Genomic DNA, 24,655 nt, shown 5'->3' on the forward strand with positions numbered 1-24,655 from the left:
TTATTTCCCCTTTTCATCAACAGTGGAAATGACCAGAAGTTCGTTTCTGGCTTAAATTTTTAGAAGTGGGCTCTTAGGACCTGGAAAAACGAAAAATAATCAACATTGTCTGGAGGCTTCCTGGAACAGAAAAAAGTGGAGGGGTATTTGGTGCAGGAGGACATGGATATGGGACCTTAGAGCTACAAAAATATGTTGAAGGGGGAAATGCACTCTGTGGCCATTCTAGCCCTGCTTTAGATGTTCCCAATGCAAAGCTCCTAGAGCAGGAGTCCCCAAATTAAGGCCCATGAGCTGGATGCAGCCCTCCAAGGTCATTTACCCAGCCCCCACCCTAAAATTTAGACCTAGGTACGTCCTAAGTCTGAAATGACTTGAAGGCACACAACAACAGCAATCCTAACTAACTTGACTATCTCATCAGCCAAAGCAGGCTCTCACTTCTCATATAAATACTGGTAAGCTATGTTGATTAAAATTGTTTTTCATTTTATATATTGTAAATATTTTTGTATTACAAAAAATTTATTTGCAGTGTACATATTTGTTCATTTTTTTTTCAAATTATAGTCCACCCCCCCCCCCTCCCAACATGAACCAACATTCTGCTTAAAATGTTTGAGGACCCCTGTCCTAGAGCCATGGGTTTTAATAAAAAAAATTGCATCCTTGTTCATTTGAGAATCTTGTGTGAATTCTAGACTCTATCTCAGAAATATGCACTTTAAACACACTTTTCAACATTTCATTTTAATGGGTTTTTCTGCTAATGATAAGAAATGTGGTTGGTCCTTTGCATCAATGGATACTGTATCCACAGATTCGACCATCCATGGTTTGATTTTTGCCATTTTGTATAAGGGGCACTATTTTATTATGCCATTGTATCCTGTCAGAAGAACAAGCCGGCTTCAGATCAGGAAGATCCACCATGGATAACTGTTTTGTCCTAAACCACCTAATATATAAACACCTAAAAAGAAAGAGCAGACTTTATGTTGCTTTCATTGACTTGAAAACAGCCTGACAGCATCAACAGAGAGCTCCTCTGGCAAAAATTAACAGTTCATGGAATATACCGTAAATTACTACTCCTGGTTTTTGTTTCTTTTTCGTGTCAGGAGCAACCTGAGTTGCTTCTGATGTGAGAGAATTGGCCGTCTGCAAGGACGTTGCCCAAGGGATGCCCGGATGTTTTGATGTTTTTACCATCCTTGTAGGAGGCTTCTCTCATGTCCCCGCATGGAGCTGGAGCTGATAGAGGGAGCTCATCCCCGCTCTCCCCGGGTGGGATTTGAACCTGGCAGCCTTCAGGTCAGCAACCCAACCTTCAAGTTACAAGGCTTTAATCCTCTAGGCCACCGGAGGCTCCACTACTCCTGGTCAAAAGTTTATACTCCAACAACCATATCCAGGCTAGAACAGGAATCAGTGGTGCCTTGACAAAGAGAATAGATGCCTGCAAAGGTGTAAGACAAAGATGTTTATTGGCCCCTTTACTTTTCAACCTTTATATCAATGACCTGCCAGACCACCTCAGAAGCCCCAAGGTCCACATGCCTAAAATTGGTAACAGACACAGAAATACTCTTCTATACGTGGATGACATGGTTTTGATGTCTAATATTCAAATAGGATTACGAAGATTACTAATTAAACTTAACACCTACGCCCACAAAAACGAGCTGATAAAAAACAAATCCAAGTCAAAAATCATGGTGTTCAGAAAGCGCCCATCTAGACACAAATGGGTTCTAGATGCAGAGCATATAGAACAGGTTAGCTCTTTTACATACCTAGGCTTAGTATACTCAGAGACTGGCTCTTGGCTGGCACACTTTCAATCTTGCTCGATCAAAACTAAGACATGCTCCAACACATTGGCAAGACTACCAATACTGGAACAAACACAATCAAAAATTTTAAGACAGATACTTGGTGTTGACACTAAGACCACCGCTGCTGCTGTCAGAGCAGAGTTAGAAATATATTCTATTGAAGGACTTGCCAAAATCAGGGCCTTTAATTACTGGTCTAAAATTAAAAAATCTCAAAAATAACAGACTCCCAAAACTGTGCTTCTTAGAACAATCTAATTGCCTAAACCAAGATTCCTGGGCAGAACAACTAACAAAGCATCTTCGCATCTGTGGATTACAAATTACTTCCTTAGGCCAGAATAGGAATGCTGAAAAAAGGACAGTAACCCAAAGGATCCTAGATATTGAGGTCCAGAAAGACGTAGCCATCCTGTCAAACACAGAATCTCTGAAGTGGTTAGGATGCTTTAAACATAATTTCCAGCGGGCGCTGTACCTAAAAGCAGATATGCCAAGACACCTAAGAATCGCTTTTGCCAGGACAAGATTCGAACTAATGGAGTCCATGGAGAGATACACAGATTCAACCACATCCCACACGAAGAAAGATTATGTATCTGTGGGGCCCCTGAAGTCAAAAATTTGAACTATACTTTGCATAATTGTAATCTATACGAAAAAGAAAGGAAACAATACTTATGGCCTTTTATTCGTAATAAAACAAGCTGGGACATAGCGACCAAAACTATATTTTTGTTAGCCGGTTATAACCCCATTCTCACAACAAAAGTGGCCCTGTATCTGTTCAAAGCTGCTAAAAGGAGATCGGAGTACATAGATCAGATTGGGGTGCAGTGTATGGGAGATTAGGATAGTTGATGCATACATCTATGGCTAAGCTACATTGGCACCAAGCTGGCAAATACCTGTATATCTGTATTTTATTTTAAGTGAACTAGATGTATGTCATATGTTGTGTTTGTACTGTCTGTTCTTGATAAGGCCAATTGGCTAATCAATAAAATTGTTGTTGTTGTTGTTTTATGCCATTGTATGTAATGGGAGTCAGAATTCCAAAAATGAGGTTCCTATCACAAAATCCCAGTGGATACCAATGGCCCACTGTATTCTGTTTCTTTTCAAACTTTGCAACTTCTTTGTAATGCCTAAAGAAGTAATATTTACCATTTAGAAGGCCGATTAAAATTGTGTGGGTCATGCCATATCATATGGCATATGGCATATGGCATGAGGAGAATTAATATAGCCTCTAGATCTGTGCTTTCTTAGCTGTTAACCTCACTGTTATGGATGGATGGAAAAATATTTGAAAATCAAGCTGAGTAAGTATAGAAAGTTTTGCCCCATTCTTAGATCAAGAAATCTGTGGTATGTTTACACATTTTAAATTTAAAAACATAGACAAAATGCAGCAGTGGGGTTAATGGATAATTTTTCAAATCTAGATACTTAATGCTAACTTTTAGGTAGCTTCACATTAACAATTTTTTTCTTTTTAAGAAAATCAAAGATAACTTCTTTAAAAGCATAAGTTTGAAGTTAGGCTTCTTCTGACAACCGTTCTCTAAGACTCAATATGATTTTTTCTTTCTTGAGGTTTTAGAATTTCTTGTTTAAAAGGCAAAAAGCAGAGTGGATTCCCTTGAAGTCTGCCCAGCCGCTTAAGAGTCCTTTAATCATAGAATTCCTTGATTCATATCGACATTTTCTCAGTACTTGCAAGCCTCACAATTTCAGTGTTGGACTGGTCTTGTTAGCATTGTTCATTAGTAAGTACTTCTTTCTCTTTCTCTCCTCTCTTTTTTTGGTTACTTTCTAGTTTGACAAAGACGTGACAGCCCTTTCTTTATACGATATAGCTTTCACTAATGATTAGGTGAATGCAGCTCTCCACAACCATGGCCGATGCTACCATCTACCTTATTCTATGAAAATGCTGCCCAGATTCATGTGAAATGGTGTATTGAAGGAGAATTTCACAACTGCTTAGGATTACCATTATTATGCCTCAGCAACAAACTGTGTTAGCCCTGTGGCCCCATTCCCACTCTGTCATACATGCATTACTAATGGACACTACCAAAGAATTTGTTGAAGCATTGCCTTATCCAACCATTTTTTCCTCTGCTTTTTTTTTTTAAAAAAAAGCAAAAATACAAAAGAGAGTTTGATTTAGACAACAAATGCTGCTACAGTTTGCTTTACACTGTGAGGCCAGCTGTTCATTATGCTCCAACATTACTGCCAAAGCTTGTCCTTATGGGTCTTATTGCATATTTTATCCACTGGAAAAGTGATCCAAGGGTAATTAGTCCCACTGAAATTTTCCCCAATTTAATAGACACTTCCTTTTACACTAGAGGTCATTGTGTGGCATGATATTGAAATAGAGCCATTTAAAGCAGCCACAGATAGTGAGACCCGGGCCGTGGATAGCGAAACCCAAAGCACATATACCAAGTCCCGTCAAGTGGATACCAGTATAGACAGCAGGCCGCCTGTGGATCCATGTGCCTGGTGAGATGAAAAAGCTAATCTAATATTCTCAAATCAAGAAATCTCACCAAGCTGAAGAAGAAGCCACCAAGGTATTTTATTCAAGTCAGCTGAAGTGATGCCAGTTTGCAGTAATCAGCCAAAGTAAGCTGAGATACCATACATTGCAAAACATACATTTTTATAGACATAAATCCTTTGAATTTCCCACTCCTGGCACAGCTGGACATGGCTTTGCTGTGATTGGCTTTGCTCCATTGACATCATGGCCAGCTGGGAAGGGCTCCCTGAAAACATGGGAGTGCGGCACCCACCAGTCAATAGAAGAGTGTTCCCCACCTTTGATGCATATTTCTGTTCTCCAATGGTTGGCAGGGGGCCAGGAGATGATATCAAACAAAGGAAATATAGTTTTCTGAATGGGTAACTGTGTCCCAACTCCGGGATGAATAAAGGGGGCCCTCAGGTCCCATGAGTTCTATTGTTGTGATGATTGTCTTTACGGGCCCCGAACGTGCGGGTCTGATGTCTCTGCACCAATGTCCATTGTGATACAAAGCAGCATATTGTCTAGAGTGATGGGATTTACAGGATCTGTTACTGGGAAAACGGGGAAATTTCATTGTGGAGAGCAGGGCAAGTCATCCAAACATCAAGAAAGAAAATGCCAGGTGATGATTTTCTTTTCGTATGTCCATTTGGCTGCACAAAAAACAGGTGGTATGACTCTGAGTCCTGTTGTCTCTTGCACAGCCGGTGGTATGAGTCACAGATGATGGGTGATTGAGTCCTTTGTGTTAAGTTTGATCCCAATCCATTTTTGGTTAGGTTTTCAGTGCTCTGGATGCTGGTGAACTACAAAATTCAAGGTCAATTCCCCCCCCCCAAACCCAACCAGTATTCAAAGTTGAGCATTTTGGCTATGTGTTCCGTGATTGGTCCCGATCCGTTGTCACCGGCATTCACTTTGGATCTGGAGGTAGGTGAACTACAACTCCTGAAATTCAGGGTCATTTTCCCCAAGTCACACCAGTATTAATAGTTGGATATGTTGGGTATGTGCGCCAAGTTTGGTCCAGATCCATCGTTGGTTGGGTTCACAGTGTTCTTTGATTGTGGGTGAACTACAATTTCCAAAATTATGGGTCAGTCACCCCAAACCCCACCAGTATTCAAAGTTGAGTATGTTGATTTTGTGTGCCAGATTTTGTCCAGATCCACTGTCATTTGGGTTCAGAGTTCTCTCTGATTGTAGGTGAACTATAACTTCCAAAATACAATTTCAGCCCCCTCCCCAAACCCCTCTAGTATTGGCCATGTTGGGTACAGATCCATTGTCGGTTGGGTTCCCAGTGCTCTCTGAATGTGGGTGAACTATACATCCAGAAATTCAAGATCAATCCCCCCCCCTGCCCCAAATCCCACCAGTATTCAGAGTTGGCCATCTTGGGACTGTATGCCAAGTTTGGTCCAGATTCGTTGCCAGTTGGGATCATAACACTCTCTGGATGTAAGTGAACTATAACTACTGAAATTCAAGGTCAGTTTCACCAAAATCCTTTCAGTATTATCCATTGATCATGTGGGGTAGCAAGGCAGGTCCTGAATATTTCTAGAAGAAGGCATCTGAAATTGTCATTTTTGTTACTGTACTATACAGTGTTCCCTCACTACTTCGCGGTTCACTTTTCGCAGATTCACTGTTTTGCGGTTTTTCAATAAACTCTAAAATAATATTATAAATCATAAAAAACTGCAATATCCAGCCTAAGGAAGAGAGGAAGGAGAAGCCAAAGGGAGGGAAAAGAAGCCCAAGCGACAACGGGAGGAGGAGGAGGCGATTTATCAACACACGATTGGTTGATAAAGACTTAAAGTAGTGTATAACTACTAAAATAATGTATAAATATTAAAATAAATATAGTGTCCCTAATTTGCGGATTTTCGCTTATTGCGGGTGGTCCTGGGACCTAACCCCCGCAATAAGTGAGGGAACACTGCACTTCCCAACTGAGTACTGTTGTTTAAACCACATGGTGAAATACAAAATGCAAATAGGATTATTAGGATTTGGGGCTATACTGAGTCAAGCTACTTCAATCACTTGTAGCCTCACAAGAAGAAACATGACAAAGAGGCAGAGCAGCAGAAAGAAAGTGTGGGAGCTGTTTTTGTTTAATTGGTTTGGTTGTGCTTGTCTTTACACTTTTATTCTACACTGGGACGTAAATGTTGAGAGACCTTTTAGCTGAAGCTAATGCACAGCAATTCTGGCTGGAAAACTCACCAGAAATCCCTACCGGTTTGCTAAGATGCACACTTCTACAGGGTACGGAAAATATATTATTTGACAGCTTTTGCCTCAGCTTAACTTGCTCTGCAAAAGTCGAACAAGACATGTCAGGCAATACATCAGCATTTTTCATTTCTCCACAGCTCACTGACCAGCCTTCCTATTGCTCATTCTTTGGGTCAATAAACATGCCCTTTTTGTGCAATAAGCCAATAAATTGCAAGGAAGCAGCAGTCACATTTGGAATGCCATAAATAATGTGCTACCTGTCTCGTTGCCACGTGCACACATTTCTATTTTCCCTGGTCAACCTCAAATAACTTGTGCTACTGCTAGTGACCTGTGAAAAAGTCATTTAGCTGTTTATTTGTTTGTGGCAAGCCTGGAGGAGTGATGCTCTATTGAAACGTGTAGTGCTAGAAATTGACACATACTCTTTTAACAAAAAAGAACTGAGCATCCATTGATTTAAATAGAACAACTATGATTCAGTCCAATTTACCCTTCTTGTTTAGCTTAAACCAGAGATGAAGCAAAGTTTCTCTTTAAAATTGTCCTCTAAATCAGTGGTTCCCAAACAGTGTTTTGCGAAATCCTAAGGTTCCACAAAAGCAGGTGTTGAAAATTCTCTGAAATATATTTTAAAGGCTCAGACTTTTTGTAACACACCTTCCTACTATTTGATTCGTCTTTTTACCAGTCCATGGTGTTTGTAAAACCTTATTCCAGCATCATATTGTATATGTTGGTTTTCTTCTTGTCAGCTTTATTTATTGTTTGTCTTTCACAACCCTACATAGAAAAGTACTATGGCATGGATGAACTGTAGTTTACCCTATAACCCTATATTTATTCCCAGATAAGGAGCAATTACCCTTGAAGAAATGTCTGTGGCAGAGATTCCATACACTTGAATTTTAAGAAACTGTTGAAAATGAAGTCATTTTCAAAACATATTTAATCTTGGGGTATAAATAAAGATAGATCCTAGATACTCCTCATCTGCTTGACAGTTGACGAGAGCAGATGACGTGTTGATGGAGTACAACAGGAAGGCAAAAGAGTTTGAAACCTGCTGCAAAACACTCGGGATGTATATAATTCAAACTGCCTTGTAATCTTCCTGTCTATTGCAATATCAGCTGAAGTATTTGTTTGCCACTGGATCATTTTGTTCTCTCAAGGTTGTCAGGTTTCTTCTCTTGATTTCATGCCTCTTAAGCCTGATTAATGTGACTAACTTGCTTCCTTTGTACATTATGAAAATGCCTCAGAGGGATTTCCACCCCTAAAATCTTAATCATGAGAACTGAATGTTCTTGCTTCCCAACCATCGGCATAATACAGCCAGGCATAATAGCCAAGGAATCATCAGCCATTTTCAAAAGATAACAGTTAGTTGCTATTCGAAGCCATTTCTTCCAGGAATAATAGTGGAGTGGTTGCACTATGGCAGATCTACAATGCAATGCAGTGTTTGCAATTTCCAAGCAGGACACAGGAATTCTTTAGTTATATTAAGATCTTTATGTTGAGTGCAGACTCTGTTCTGTGTCCCTATAAAGTATGGATTTATCTCTTCCTGCAGACATTGATTCTGATTTATATCAAGGGTCATGATAAACATCAAGAATAGGGCAAATTAGATGTCTTTTCCCAACTGTATTGTGTTTTATCACTGTTTCTGATGTAGTTTTTACTTCGGAAAACCTGCTCATCTAGGGGGGAGAATAGTAACAACAATGTACTTTTTTTGCAGGTGTGAATGGAAACATGTAAAATGATATCCTTATCTCAGTGGAAGGTAGAAGGTTATGTTACAATGCTCTTCTCTTCTTTGTCACTTGACTTGCATTTCAGGTTGTAGAATAATTCATGCTATGCATGGCAACTTCTTTAAAGAACTTTCACACTATTTCTTCTAATCTGGTCATATAGATGAAAGAATATAGATACAGCCCACTACAACAATAGGCATGATGCAGCAGTTTGAGTGTTGAACTTGGACCTAGAAAGACTAGGATTTGAATTTCCACTCTGCCATGGAAACCCATTGGGTGAACTTGGGCTAGTCACATTCCTCAGCCTTAGAGGAAGGCAATAACAGACCTCCTCTGAATAAATCTTGCCAAAAAAACCCCTTTGTGTTGGAGTTAACGTGAAGACACACAGCAGCAAGAAGAAACAGCCCATTATAAGGATGTTTACTCAGATATAAGTAAAGCTGTATTATCGTGAGAAGTATGGAAAGGGGAAAGAGGGGAGACAACATTAGCCAGCTTATCATGTGGATGCACACAGAGAATGATAGACCTTCTAAAATATTAATTGTAGATTGCAGCAACAAAAACAAACCCTGATATTTACACTAGCACTCTTCCGCCTAGGAACAGCCTAATACTTTAACCATAACACAAGTAGTAGAACCATTTATTAACTGTATATGTTTCAGTTTTCCTAATAAATCAGTATGTTCATTCATGCAAATTTGCCTGATTTTCTAGCTAACAGGGCTAAACACTATATTATGGTTAATTAGAAATTGTGGGGACTAATTGTTTTGAGCTTCCTGGAAGTGATTTCTGATGTTACTTTCTCTACTCTTTGTAGAGTGTAAATGTGATGGCTGAAAAGAAAATACTCCTTTGTCTTGCTCTGTGAATGGAAAGAGGACAACAGAGAGAGAAGTGGGTTGTGCCAATATGAGCCTGCATCCAGTTAAATAAATCTATGTTACCTATTGTACAATTACACCTTTCAACACTAATGTGTTGAAATTCTTTCTTGTTAGGGCATTTCACCAAACTAATATAGAACTCTCCAAGTGAGAACCATGGTGGAGAGCAGTTTAGCTCTTGTTATCTTCAAGATAAAGCACTGTTCGACCCCTGAATTTCTGGGGGATACATTGTAATATAGGTCCCCACAAATACCTGAAACTGTGGATAATAGTGAACTCTATATTTTGACTATATTTGATCCAGAATCATAATAGAGGACCTAGAGAGGTCCAAAAACATTCCTAGTGGGAAATATTTTTGGAGTGTGGGTAAGAAACACCTGGATAGCAAATCTGTGAATTAGGAGGATTGTTATCGGACCCAAAAGACCTCCCACTTTCAGCCAGAAATTATTGATTGGAACCACATTGACCTGCAGTGGAGAGTTCTGCAGATATGCCTTGTCGCAACCATCGCCTCAGTGAACTCTTGCCATCCACCCTCAGTCTGGAGGGGCTCAGCAGCAGCCCCCAGCACCCATGGAAACTACATAACCTAATCCTGTTCTTCTAATAAAGAAATCAAACCTTTCTATACCTCCTTTTTCTTTCCTGCCACTTTTTCAAACAACTTCTACATACCTAGCTGCAACTGACCAGACCAAGGACTCGTGGCCATCTCAGACCTAGGACAGAGTCTGCATCCCATCACCCTCCACATGAATACACCTATAAGCCTCCATTAACCTGATTCTGCCCCCTCTGGGCCCCAGGAACTGCATCGCTTTAAACCGCAGATACTGAAACCCATTGTTCCTCCCCCGGTAACTGTAAATTTCTGCTCCAAGCTCCCTCTGGGCCCCCTAAGCCCACCAGCCTAACTCTCAGCCCGTGAGGGGCTCTGGTTCTCCTGGGAGCTCCATAGCTAACATCATGCTTTTCCTTTTTATTGAATACCTGACCCTTCCCTTGCACAGAGACCTAGATCCAACAACTTATCTTTAGCCCTGGGGATTCTAGAGGTTCCACACAAAGCCACCAATCCCTTGTGTATGTTTTCCCCAACCCATGGACCCTGATCCATCCCTTGCAGGGCTCACCTCTGTCCATGGGACCCTTATGTCCATGTCTCCCCCTCTCTAGCTTTTATTCCCTCTTTTTCCTTTATTCTTCTTCCCCATGGGAAATCTGAGGGAGATAGGAGCTCCTTGCAAGCCTTGTGTGCCCCAATCTGTATGTCAGCTACCTCAGTGTAACCCATAAACCCAGGTGATACAAAGGACTACAGGACCCCTGAGGATCAACCGTCCTCTGTATTGCTGCTTGGACAATTGTTGACATTTATCATTTGGTATGGAGTTCGCAGTCATGGAAACCATGGCACTGTTTTCCAAGAAGAGTCATTTCCCCTTTCTTATTCCAAGCAACTAAATATTTATTTCTTCCATGGATGAACAATACTCTCTGCATAGATTAAATGGACCCTAGTGCCATGAGCACTAGACTCAATCAAGATTATCATATAAATGACAATAAAGGATCTGGGGACCTATTAGGTCCATTGTGTTTCTCATGCCAGGGTTATTTAATCCCATCACAAGTAATTTCTTCACCCACTATTTAGAGACCTGCCAGCCCCTCTCCAATCATTGGTCAAAGGGAAATCTGCATTGAGAGCGGCCAGCGCTCTCCCATTGGCTGAGGCATGGTGTATTCCCAACTCTGCAGGTAGACCCTGCTGACATCATGCTGGCTCAGCCAATCACAGAAAAGCCAGGTCCAGCTGGGGATGGTGGGAACTTTGAATCTGAAATGTATAAAAATGCATGTTTTACTGTGTTATGTATCTCATCTTACTTTTGGTGGATTACCGCATGCTGTCATCACTTCAGTTGACTGTAATAAATTCTTTGGTGGGTTCTCTCCAACTTGGTGAGCATCATTTCATCGGATTGGGTCTCCTAATGCTCGCCAAGCACACAAACTCGTAGGCTGGCTGGGCTCTGGGGCCACTCGCCGTTTAACCGCTTTGGTCCCTGGTCATGAGTTCTGTCTATCTGCAACTCGGATCTCACTACCCATGGCTGCGCCAAATTGCTCCATTTTAGAATCATACTGTAAATTAAAGCATTAAAATAAGACATTGCTAGCACTGGTGATTTCAAAGTAACAAATATTGTATCCCTTAGAAATCAAGATTATTTTTCCCATAGAGAGCCTGTCGTTGCCATATGTACAAACTGAAAATGCAAAAAATATATACAAAAAGCCCTTCTCAGTTACAAGGAGAAAAATGTCTTTAAAATTACAAGCTGGTAGCCTACAGAAAGCCATTTAACTCATTTTTTTCTGAGCAAACACAATAGATGCAAACTGCAAAAATCTTTAAATGCCTTCAGGGGTGTGGGTAGAATGAAGACAAAACCTTCAGTGTAATTAAAGTTTTTATGTAAGAAACTCATTATGCTTCCCTAACTCTGATTTAAGTGCTTTTTTCCATGCATTCTTTTCTTTTAGCTAAAATTATCTGAGTTTTTGTTTTTCTTCAGAACATGAAGAATAATTTTCAGTCTTGAATAAGCAATGAAGACAATTTGGGGTATTTTATATAACCTTTTTAAAGGCAAGACTGAAGCTACTTCAATGCTTCAGGCTGCTATGAGGCCGGGAGGGGATTTCTTTTTATTGTTTTAAAGTCAAAATATACTTGAATGAAATCAGGAGAAGTATGGATATTTGTGGAGAGGAGGGGTAAAATAATTAAACCTTCTTTCTCTAGAAGGAGAGTACAAAGGCATGCGACAGTAGAATCTGCCTATCAGCATTCGGTAGGCCAAATACAAACATTGAAATGATTCTATTTTATCTCCTGTCAGCCATACAAAAATTTAATCTATCTAAGGTAAAAAGTTTACCCACAGTTTCACATATAATAAAAAGAAATCTATTTCCAAGATGTGAGAAATAGAGACTCCACTTCAAAATGCTACATCACTCTTTTTGGTTGTCTATGAAACCTGCATTTAATGTGTAAATGCACATCTATATTTAATACTATGCTTCAGATAATTTATTTCCTAACTGGGGAACCCTTATGAAAAGAAGGTGCCAATTTTATGATGAAGCTTAACAAGAGTGCTCATGTGTACACGCCCCCATACACTCAAACACTGCCTGACGAATGGCAGGTGGGATGGAAACATAAGACAGTTGTGTTAAGAAGCACTTTTCCCAACTTGAAAATATCTGCTAATAACCTCCTTTCCCATTACAATTTTGCCACTATTTCTAGTATGAAAATCTCATTCCAATTCATGGGTATTTGGGATGATCAGGTTTATTCCGTTTGTTCTGATTTTGTAGACTCGTAGAGCTGGAAAAGATCAAAAGGGCCATCCTGTACAAACACCTGCTATGCAGGAACACACAATCAAAGCATTCCTGACAGATGGTATCCTAGTCTCTGTTTAAAAATTTCCGAAGAAGGAGATGCTACCACATTCAGAGGCAGTATATTCTGCTGTTGAATAGCTCTTACTCTCTGGAACTTCTTTGTAATTTTCAGGGTTTCCTGAAGTTTGAATCCATTGTTTTGTGTTGTAGGACTTTCTTGCATAAAGCTGCTATTCCTTGGCAATCACGCAGTCACAGATATTGGCTACATAATGGCATGAGCACCTTCATGATCACACTTCTCTCCGTCCATGCAATTGCGCCAATCCAACAATCTGTGCTCCCACACTCATACATCTGCATACCCTCATATCCTTGCCCTCCTGCACTTCTGTTGCTCCATAATTTTTCTAATTACTTTTTAAAACAATTTCACAATTCCAGCTGTCATTAGTTTTTTAAATATCCAAATACTAGTGACAAATTTAAAATCACCAGACTGGGAATTGGGGGGGAGTGCGGGGCTAGGAAGGAGAAAAATACTACTCCTTCATTGCCAATACAGAAGCAGAAAGGCCACACAGCACAAGGTAGGTGATGGCATTGTGGGGTTGGCAGGTATTGATGGGTTTTTCCCATCAATAGTGCATGACAGGTTAATCATGGGGAGGCAGCGAATGGGCAGCAGGATGTGTGCAGTGCTGAAGGCTTTCATGGCTGGGATTACAGGGTTGTTGTATGTTTTCTGGGCTGTATGGCCATCATGTTCCAGAAGTATTCACTCCTGATGTTTCGCCCACATCTATGGCAGGCATCCTCAGAGGTTGTGAGGTATAGAAAAAAACAGAAAAAAATGGTCTTGTCTCCACAAGTAATCATTCATGTTTTTTCCGTGTCATAACATTATCTGAAATCTTATTTCTCTGTCATAAAAGAAACTAAGAGAAAAGGAAATCAAGAAGAATTATACTGTTCTCAAATTGTATAAGTGTGTGTATGTATGTACGCCTTCATGTAAACTTGTCAGTTTATGGCAACCCCATTAATCTCATCGGTTTTCTTAGGCAAAGAATACTCAGAGATGGTTTTGTCATTTCCGTCCACTAAAATATAGATAATGGCATCTAGTGTTCATTGCCATCTCCCATCAAAGTAATAGTCTCATACAAGTCTTCATCATGAATAGTTTGTAGAAATTATTTTAGGGCAGTAAACACTTGAACATGTTGTCTTAAATAATTTACTCTTCCTCCCAAGAGAAACTATTACATAATCACTTTGCTATTTTATTTTATTTTTTGGAAAAAAACCATTTTTAGAAAAAGTGAGAGGAATCTCTTTTTTTTCCTAACGTTTTTCAGATTTTTTTTTTCTGAGCCTTCACCTTGCTACATAAAAATGTTTTGATCTGGCTTTATGTAAAATGTAATAAATTTGTTGAAAAATTTAGTAAGGATAGTTATAATTGTTGATCTTTCTTCAACAAACATAAGTCTAGAAACTGTGATTATTATTGCTATTAAGATTAATAATATAAATTATTTGGACTGTACTCCATCTTTTTGGTATGCTACAATCCTACATGCTGTTATTATGCACTGGTTTAAGATTGGTTCTGTACAAAACACTTTGTAAAACTCTCCCAGATATCTGTCATTTCCCAGAACTTTGTTTGGTTTTAAATTGCCAATCTCTTTTACTGCAATTGAAACACTACGAATATCTTTATGTTCCCCAGGAAATACTATAACTTTTGAAGAGTTGATAGATTCTGTCATTTTGAGGGTATTGGGTTGCTCTGATTTATATCATATGATATAAAATCTGCAATGGAATAGTCTTTATGCACATTTTTCTGAGTGCATTTCTTCAATATACAAACAGGTTCGCACTTTTTCTGAATTGCAGATGAGATCACAACATTCTTAAAAGTTGATTTCTGTGTGCAAGTGCATTCCAATTGTATTTTGAGTTTGGTAAGTAACCTTTCTTATCTTTCCATAAAATATTCTTGAGTGATATATATCTTCTACATGCTAATTTTTAGAAAGAAATGTGAGATTCACAACCTGGAAATGGCTTTATTGTTTTGAGGGCCCTGATGCTGAACAGACAATGTCTAGGGATGTCCAATCTATAACATGGGATAAAACTAGTTAACCAGGCTTTAATCTACATTGGGAGAAATTGGGAAATATTCCCAAGTTTCAGAGCTTAACCCAGAGTTAGCCTGCATTAGGAGAAGTTAGAAAATGCTGCAAAGTTTCAGCGAAACTCCGGAGCAACCCTGCCCTTTGGAATTAGTGTGAGCAACTGGATCAGCTTTAATTCAAACCAGTCCACTGTTCACACAGCCCAGCACCACTATCCCCCTTTCCCTGCACTCTGCAGTGCAGGAAAAAGCAGGTAGATTGGCACAACATTGTTCCTGTCACTGTGATAGATGGCCACAGAGTTCCATCATCAGATGCCTTTGCTGACATCTTGTTTCATCTTCTATACCAAATATTTCTATTAAAATTTTGAAGTGTTTAGATTGCAGAAAATACATGAAATGGGCTTTGGATACCACACATACTCAAGTATGAGTGGAGTTTTTCAGCCCTTTTTAAAGGCTGAAAAAGGCCCCCTTGGTTTATACGCAAGTGAGGGTCCTGGCAGGAAGGAGTGGGGCTGACAAATGCCCTTCTTTAAGCCCCAGGCCATCCCAATTACCAACTCTGCTGCTCTTTTGATATGTATTTCTCCCCCACGTACTTTAGAGATCCCTTCCGATTCTATTATTAATATTATTAAGGATGGGTGGCCATCTGTCATGGTGCTTTGATTGTGCTATCCCAGCATGAAGGCAGAATGAAGGAGGTAGGACTAGATGGCCTTCAGAGGTCTCTTCTAACTCTAGGATTCTATGAAAGGAGTCTTAGTCGACCATAAGCCGAAAACAAGCCAAGAGTGTGATGCTGCAGCTGAAAAGGCCAATGCCATTCTATGCTGCATCAATAAGAGAAGCCTGAGACAAGGCGAAAGGGAACTGATATGACACTTTACCTTGGCTGGTTTTTTAATTGCTATTAATCTTGACTTATTGTATAATGTTTAGTATTGTCTTTTGTTTAATTTTTTTTTGTTTCTTTAGGCATTGAATGTTTGCCTGTTACTATGTTGGAAATCGCCCTGAGTCCCCATGGAGAGATAGGGCAGGATACAAACAAATTATTACTATTATTATTATTATTATTATTATTATTATTATTATTATTATTATTATTATTATATTGTATGACACAGCAATCAAGATAGATATGCTGGATTTCGTATCACAAAATCAGAAGTCCAACACTTCCCAAGTATCTAGGACTGTGTGATGTATTTTCGGATGATGCATGCAGACCCCAGTAGGGTGGCCTTTTGCAGTTGGCAGATAGTAATTTTGTCAATGTTTATTGTTTCCAAATGCCGGCTGAGATCTTTTGGCATGGCACCCAATGTGCCGATCACCACTGGGACCACCTGCACTGGTTTCTGCCAGAGTCTTTGAAGTTCAATCTTGAGATCCTGATAGCGGCTGAGTTTTTCCTGTTGTTTTTCGTCAATGCGACTGTCACCTGGGATGACGGCATCAATTATCCAAATCTTTTTCTTTTCCACAACTGTGATGTCTGGTGTGTTGTGTTCCAGAACTTTGTCAGTCTAGATTCGGAAGTCTCACAATATCTTTGCATGCTCATTTTCCAATACTTTTGCAGGTTTGTGATCCCACCAGTTCTTTGCTGCTGGGAGGTGATACTTGAGGCATAAGTTCCAATGAATCATTTGGGCCACATAGTTGTGCCTCTGTTTGTAGTCTGTCTGTGCAATTTTCTTACAGCAGCTGAGGATATGATCATTGGTTTCATCGGTTTCCTTGCACAGTCTGCATTTTGGGTCATCAGCTGATTTTTCGGTCTTGGCCTTAATTGCATTTGTTCTGATGGCTTGCTCCTGGGCTGCAAGGATCAGGTCTTCTGTCTCCTTCTTCAGTGTCCCATTCGTGAGTCATAGCCAGGCCTTCTCCTTATCAGCTTTTCCTTCAATTTTGTCAAGGAACTTTCCATGCAATGTTTTGTTGTGCCAGCTGTCAGCTCTAGTTTGTAGTGTGGTTTTCTTGTACTGGTTTTTTGTCTGCTGTGCTTTGAGGAGTTTCTGATTTTTGACTTCAATCAAAGCTGGTTCTTCACTTTGCTTTACATATTCTGCCAGGGCATGTTCTTCTTCTTTGATTGCTTGTTTTACTTGTAAGAGTCCTCTGCCACCTGATCTTCTAGGCAGATATAGCCGGTCAACATCACTACGAGAGTGCAGTGAATGATGAATGGTCATGAGTTTTGTTGTTGTTGTTGTTGTTGTTGTTATCACATTGTTTTTGTTGACCCTCCTTTTCCACTTACAGAACTAGTTTTCTGTTTTTCTTTGAAATATGATAAATATTCAAAAATGTTTAACCGAATGATGCCTCAATTAATGTAATTTTATTGTTATCTATTTTTATTTTTGAAATGTACCAGCAGCTGCTGCATTTCTCACTCAGGGCTTATACTCGAGTCAATACCAATTTCCAAGTTTTTTCTGGTAAAATTAGGTACCTCAGCTTATATTCGGGTTGGCTTATACTCAAGTACATATGGTATGGAAATGATAGAATTCCATTCACTTCATTACCTTGGGTACTTGTTTCTTTACAAAGCACAAAGTTTCTTGCCTGGTAGATTAAAAATGACAAATTTATTCCAGTAAGAGTCTAGGCCTGCATTGACAAAGAAATTATTACTTGATAATATCCAGGTATTAACTCATTTGGGTGCTAATTGCCTTTGTCATTAGGAAATCATGCTCTATGGTCACAAGGTTTAAACATGAAATTATGGGTAAAAATTAACAAGAAAGATCTGGCATAGAAAAATGCATGAAATCTAACATGCACACCACAGTCTCCCAGTTGTGGTCCCGAGGAAAAGAGGTTTAACCCAAACATCGAGAATCATAAGTACACTGGAGGTTGTTATTGAGTGCCTCAAGGACCATAGCCAGGGAGGGGTTTAAGGGTTCAACCCCTCACCCCTTAAATGTGTCAGGTTAAAAAACCTGGTTAATAATAATAATAATAATAATAATAATAATAATAATAATAATAATAATTTTATTTTTATACCCCACCCCATCTCCCCGAGGGGACTCAGGGCGGCTTACATGGGGCCAGTTAAAATTCATGAGTAAACCAGGTTTTTTTTAACCTGACATATTTCGAAGGGTTAGCCCTTAACACACACACCGGCTACAGCCCTGAGTGTAACTTACGGTGATTTTAAGGCGAACCTATCACAGGGTTTTCTTGGCAAGATTTCTTCTGGGAGTGTTGTCTTTTGTTTTCCTATGAGGCTGAAGAAATCTGATTGCCCATGGACACCTATTGGTTTCCATGGCCAAGCAAGGATTTTAAACCTACCACTTCATCACATATCTTAAATTCCACTGAGTTCTACACTTAAAATCTAGTATTCTGTGGGTCCACTACATTCATTTTGTATTAAAGTGGTTAAAGTGCAGTTTTTGAGTCTTTTAAACATTGAGGGCAGCATTTTTTTCCAACATATTAGGAAGAGGTGAGGAAATTGATTTTTCTCAAAACTCCAGATGTTTTGCCAAATTCTCTCCCATTCCTTCTCTCCTTTCCTCCCTCTCTGCTCTTGGGAATTGTGGGAGTTGAAGTACCAAAAAGCACTGAGAGGGATGGTGGGCAGGGCCAAATGTCTGCAGTGTGGAAACCTCTTCATTGAAACATACGCAAGACAACTGAGTGTACTAAACAATGTGATCCCAACGTAAGGAAAAACTCCTTTTTATTACGGAATGGGGTTAGACTGAACTCCCTTCTTCTGAACACTTCTGAACACTTCCCAGTGTAATCTGATGAAGTCCCTGATCTCCAAAATCATAGTCTATTATTCAAACTGCTACAATATGCTGGTTCACCCATAAAATCAAGCATGATGAATTAGATAAAGGAAGCTCCTTCATGCTCTTTCTCAGAGTTTGAAAGTGATGAAACAAAACAATGTGCTGAAACTGAAATCAAGGCAAAAAAGTTATATTTCAAAAGTATCATCACAAGTGATAATTCCTTATTACTTTGTTCAGTAGCTTTCCCAGAATCATGATTGAATACAAGATTCCAATTGCAATTGGAATTACAAAAATACATTAATCTACTTCTAGCAAACAGATCTTTATAAGTTTAACCATTTTAAGCTATGTCCATCCCCCAAACAAAAATCCTACCCCTTTTGAAATTCCTAACAAGCTTGCAACTCTCCATAATTTAAGGCAACCAAGGCTAAGAAGCTGGAACAACCAAAGAGTTCACGCAGAGGTGAGGAGAGGAAGCAGGAAAGCAGCTTGCTCCTTGGTTTAGGTAAGGCCTGTCTAATAATTCCTTAAAAACCTGAGAGTGTGCACTCTTTTCTTAGATTGCCTACTCTTTTCTTAGATAGCCTTAAAAGCCTTAAAAACCTGTGTTTGTTGGACTCTTTTACCTTTAAAAACCTGAGTCTGGGCTGATTCTTGAGTGTGGGCTAGCTGTAATTAAGGCTTGCTGTTCTGCCATTGTTTGGAAGGTGAGGCAAGGCTATTGTTATTGAAAGTGTTGGCTTCCTGTCGAAGCTTTCTGAGCCAGAGTTCACGCAGAGGTGAGGAGAGGAAGCAGGAAAGCAGCTTGCTCCTTGGTTTAGGTAAGGCCTGTCTAATAATTCCTTAAAAACCTGAGAGTGTGCACTCTTTTCTTAGATTGCCTACTCTTTTCTTAGATAGCCTTAAAAGCCTTAAAAACCTGTGTTTGTTGGACTCTTTTACCTTTAAAAACCTGAGTCTGGGCTGATTCTTGAGTGTGGGCTAGCTGTAATTAAGGCTTGCTGTTCTGCCATTGTTTGGAAGGTGAGGCAAGGCTATTGTTATTGAAAGTGTTGGCTTCCTGTCGAAGCTTTCTGAGCCAGAGTTCACGCAGAGGTGAGGAGAGGAAGCAGGAAAGCAGCTTGCTCCTTGGATTAGGTAAGGCCTGTCTAATAATTCCTTAAAAACCTGAGAGTGTGCACTCTTTTCTTAGATTGCCTACTCTTTTCTTAGATAGCCTTAAAAGCCTTAAAAACCTGTGTTTGTTGGACTCTTTTACCTTTAAAAACCTGAGTCTGGGCTGATTCTTGAGTGTGGGCTAGCTGTAATTAAGGCTTGCTGTTCTGCCATTGTTTGGAAGGTGAGGCAAGGCTATTGTTATTGAAAGTGTTGGCTTCCTGTCGAAGCTTTCTGAGCCAGAGTTCACGCAGAGGTGAGGAGAGGAAGCAGGAAAGCAGCTTGCTCCTTGGTTTAGGTAAGGCCTGTCTAATAATTCCTTAAAAACCTGAGAGTGTGCACTCTTTTCTTAGATTGCCTACTCTTTTCTTAGATAGCCTTAAAAGCCTTAAAAACCTGTGTTTGTTGGACTCTTTTACCTTTAAAAACCTGAGTCTGGGCTGATTCTTGAGTGTGGGCTAGCTGTAATTAAGGCTTGCTGTTCTGCCATTGTTTGGAAGGTGAGGCAAGGCTATTGTTATTGAAAGTGTTGGCTTCCTGTCGAAGCTTTCTGAGCCAGAGTTCACGCAGAGGTGAGGAGAGGAAGCAGGAAAGCAGCTTGCTCCTTGGTTTAGGTAAGGCCTGTCTAATAATTCCTTAAAAACCTGAGAGTGTGCACTCTTTTCTTAGATTGCCTACTCTTTTCTTAGATAGCCTTAAAAGCCTTAAAAACCTGTGTTTGTTGGACTCTTTTACCTTTAAAAACCTGAGTCTGGGCTGATTCTTGAGTGTGGGCTAGCTGTAATTAAGGCTTGCTGTTCTGCCATTGTTTGGAAGGTGAGGCAAGGCTATTGTTATTGAAAGTGTTGGCTTCCTGTCGAAGCTTTCTGAGCCAGAGTTCACGCAGAGGTGAGGAGAGGAAGCAGGAAAGCAGCTTGCTCCTTGGTTTAGGTAAGGCCTGTCTAATAATTCCTTAAAAACCTGAGAGTGTGCACTCTTTTCTTAGATTGCCTACTCTTTTCTTAGATAGCCTTAAAAGCCTTAAAAACCTGTGTTTGTTGGACTCTTTTACCTTTAAAAACCTGAGTCTGGGCTGATTCTTGAGTGTGGGCTAGCTGTAATTAAGGCTTGCTGTTCTGCCATTGTTTGGAAGGTGAGGCAAGGCTATTGTTATTGAAAGTGTTGGCTTCCTGTCGAAGCTTTCTGAGCCAGAGTTCACGCAGAGGTGAGGAGAGGAAGCAGGAAAGCAGCTTGCTCCTTGGTTTAGGTAAGGCCTGTCTAATAATTCCTTAAAAACCTGAGAGTGTGCACTCTTTTCTTAGATTGCCTACTCTTTTCTTAGATAGCCTTAAAAGCCTTAAAAACCTGTGTTTGTTGGACTCTTTTACCTTTAAAAACCTGAGTCTGGGCTGATTCTTGAGTGTGGGCTAGCTGTAATTAAGGCTTGCTGTTCTGCCATTGTTTGGAAGGTGAGGCAAGGCTATTGTTATTGAAAGTGTTGGCTTCCTGTCGAAGCTTTCTGAGCCAGAGTTCACGCAGAGGTGAGGAGAGGAAGCAGGAAAGCAGCTTGCTCCTTGGATTAGGTAAGGCCTGTCTAATAATTCCTTAAAAACCTGAGAGTGTGCACTCTTTTCTTAGATTGCCTACTCTTTTCTTAGATAGCCTTAAAAGCCTTAAAAACCTGTGTTTGTTGGACTCTTTTACCTTTAAAAACCTGAGTCTGGGCTGATTCTTGAGTGTGGGCTAGCTGTAATTAAGGCTTGCTGTTCTGCCATTGTTTGGAAGGTGAGGCAAGGCTATTGTTATTGAAAGTGTTGGCTTCCTGTCGAAGCTTTCTGAGCCAGAGTTCACGCAGAGGTGAGGAGAGGAAGCAGGAAAGCAGCTTGCTCCTTGGATTAGGTAAGGCCTGTCTAATAATTCCTTAAAAACCTGAGAGTGTGCACTCTTTTCTTAGATTGCCTACTCTTTTCTTAGATAGCCTTAAAAGCCTTAAAAACCTGTGTTTGTTGGACTCTTTTACCTTTAAAAACCTGAGTCTGGGCTGATTCTTGAGTGTGGGCTAGCTGTAATTAAGGCTTGCTGTTCTGCCATTGTTTGGAAGGTGAGGCAAGGCTATTGTTATTGAAAGTGTTGGCTTCCTGTCGAAGCTTTCTGAGCCAGAGTTCACGCAGAGGTGAGGAGAGGAAGCAGGAAAGCAGCTTGCTCCTTGGATTAGGTAAGGCCTGTCTAATAATTCCTTAAAAACCTGAGAGTGTGCACTCTTTTCTTAGATTGCCTACTCTTTTCTTAGATAGCCTTAAAAGCCTTAAAAACCTGTGTTTGTTGGACTCTTTTACCTTTAAAAACCTGAGTCTGGGCTGATTCTTGAGTGTGGGCTAGCTGTAATTAAGGCTTGCTGTTCTGCCATTGTTTGGAAGGTGAGGCAAGGCTATTGTTATTGAAAGTGTTGGCTTCCTGTCGAAGCTTTCTGAGCCAGAGTTCACGCAGAGGTGAGGAGAGGAAGCAGGAAAGCAGCTTGCTCCTTGGATTAGGTAAGGCCTGTCTAATAATTCCTTAAAAACCTGAGAGTGTGCACTCTTTTCTTAGATTGCCTACTCTTTTCTTAGATAGCCTTAAAAGCCTTAAAAACCTGTGTTTGTTGGACTCTTTTACCTTTAAAAACCTGAGTCTGGGCTGATTCTTGAGTGTGGGCTAGCTGTAATTAAGGCTTGCTGTTCTGCCATTGTTTGGAAGGTGAGGCAAGGCTATTGTTATTGAAAGTGTTGGCTTCCTGTCGAAGCTTTCTGAGCCAGAGTTCACGCAGAGGTGAGGAGAGGAAGCAGGAAAGCAGCTTGCTCCTTGGATTAGGTAAGGCCTGTCTAATAATTCCTTAAAAACCTGAGAGTGTGCACTCTTTTCTTAGATTGCCTACTCTTTTCTTAGATAGCCTTAAAAGCCTTAAAAACCTGTGTTTGTTGGACTCTTTTACCTTTAAAAACCTGAGTCTGGGCTGATTCTTGAGTGTGGGCTAGCTGTAATTAAGGCTTGCTGTTCTGCCATTGTTTGGAAGGTGAGGCAAGGCTATTGTTATTGAAAGTGTTGGCTTCCTGTCGAAGCTTTCTGAGCCAGAGTTCACGCAGAGGTGAGGAGAGGAAGCAGGAAAGCAGCTTGCTCCTTGGATTAGGTAAGGCCTGTCTAATAATTCCTTAAAAACCTGAGAGTGTGCACTCTTTTCTTAGATTGCCTACTCTTTTCTTAGATAGCCTTAAAAGCCTTAAAAACCTGTGTTTGTTGGACTCTTTTACCTTTAAAAACCTGAGTCTGGGCTGATTCTTGAGTGTGGGCTAGCTGTAATTAAGGCTTGCTGTTCTGCCATTGTTTGGAAGGTGAGGCAAGGCTATTGTTATTGAAAGTGTTGGCTTCCTGTCGAAGCTTTCTGAGCCAGAGTTCACGCAGAGGTGAGGAGAGGAAGCAGGAAAGCAGCTTGCTCCTTGGATTAGGTAAGGCCTGTCTAATAATTCCTTAAAAACCTGAGAGTGTGCACTCTTTTCTTAGATTGCCTACTCTTTTCTTAGATAGCCTTAAAAGCCTTAAAAACCTGTGTTTGTTGGACTCTTTTACCTTTAAAAACCTGAGTCTGGGCTGATTCTTGAGTGTGGGCTAGCTGTAATTAAGGCTTGCTGTTCTGCCATTGTTTGGAAGGTGAGGCAAGGCTATTGTTATTGAAAGTGTTGGCTTCCTGTCGAAGCTTTCTGAGCCAGAGTTCACGCAGAGGTGAGGAGAGGAAGCAGGAAAGCAGCTTGCTCCTTGGATTAGGTAAGGCCTGTCTAATAATTCCTTAAAAACCTGAGAGTGTGCACTCTTTTCTTAGATTGCCTACTCTTTTCTTAGATAGCCTTAAAAGCCTTAAAAACCTGTGTTTGTTGGACTCTTTTACCTTTAAAAACCTGAGTCTGGGCTGATTCTTGAGTGTGGGCTAGCTGTAATTAAGGCTTGCTGTTCTGCCATTGTTTGGAAGGTGAGGCAAGGCTATTGTTATTGAAAGTGTTGGCTTCCTGTCGAAGCTTTCTGAGCCAGAGTTCACGCAGAGGTGAGGAGAGGAAGCAGGAAAGCAGCTTGCTCCTTGGATTAGGTAAGGCCTGTCTAATAATTCCTTAAAAACCTGAGAGTGTGCACTCTTTTCTTAGATTGCCTACTCTTTTCTTAGATAGCCTTAAAAGCCTTAAAAACCTGTGTTTGTTGGACTCTTTTACCTTTAAAAACCTGAGTCTGGGCTGATTCTTGAGTGTGGGCTAGCTGTAATTAAGGCTTGCTGTTCTGCCATTGTTTGGAAGGTGAGGCAAGGCTATTGTTATTGAAAGTGTTGGCTTCCTGTCGAAGCTTTCTGAGCCAGAGTTCACGCAGAGGTGAGGAGAGGAAGCAGGAAAGCAGCTTGCTCCTTGGATTAGGTAAGGCCTGTCTAATAATTCCTTAAAAACCTGAGAGTGTGCACTCTTTTCTTAGATTGCCTACTCTTTTCTTAGATAGCCTTAAAAGCCTTAAAAACCTGTGTTTGTTGGACTCTTTTACCTTTAAAAACCTGAGTCTGGGCTGATTCTTGAGTGTGGGCTAGCTGTAATTAAGGCTTGCTGTTCTGCCATTGTTTGGAAGGTGAGGCAAGGCTATTGTTATTGAAAGTGTTGGCTTCCTGTCGAAGCTTTCTGAGCCAGAGTTCACGCAGAGGTGAGGAGAGGAAGCAGGAAAGCAGCTTGCTCCTTGGATTAGGTAAGGCCTGTCTAATAATTCCTTAAAAACCTGAGAGTGTGCACTCTTTTCTTAGATTGCCTACTCTTTTCTTAGATAGCCTTAAAAGCCTTA

The sequence above is a fragment of the Anolis carolinensis genome, chromosome 6, assembly GCF_035594765.1.
Source record: "Anolis carolinensis isolate JA03-04 chromosome 6, rAnoCar3.1.pri, whole genome shotgun sequence".
In the NCBI taxonomy this organism is placed as follows: Eukaryota; Metazoa; Chordata; class Lepidosauria; order Squamata; family Dactyloidae; genus Anolis; species Anolis carolinensis.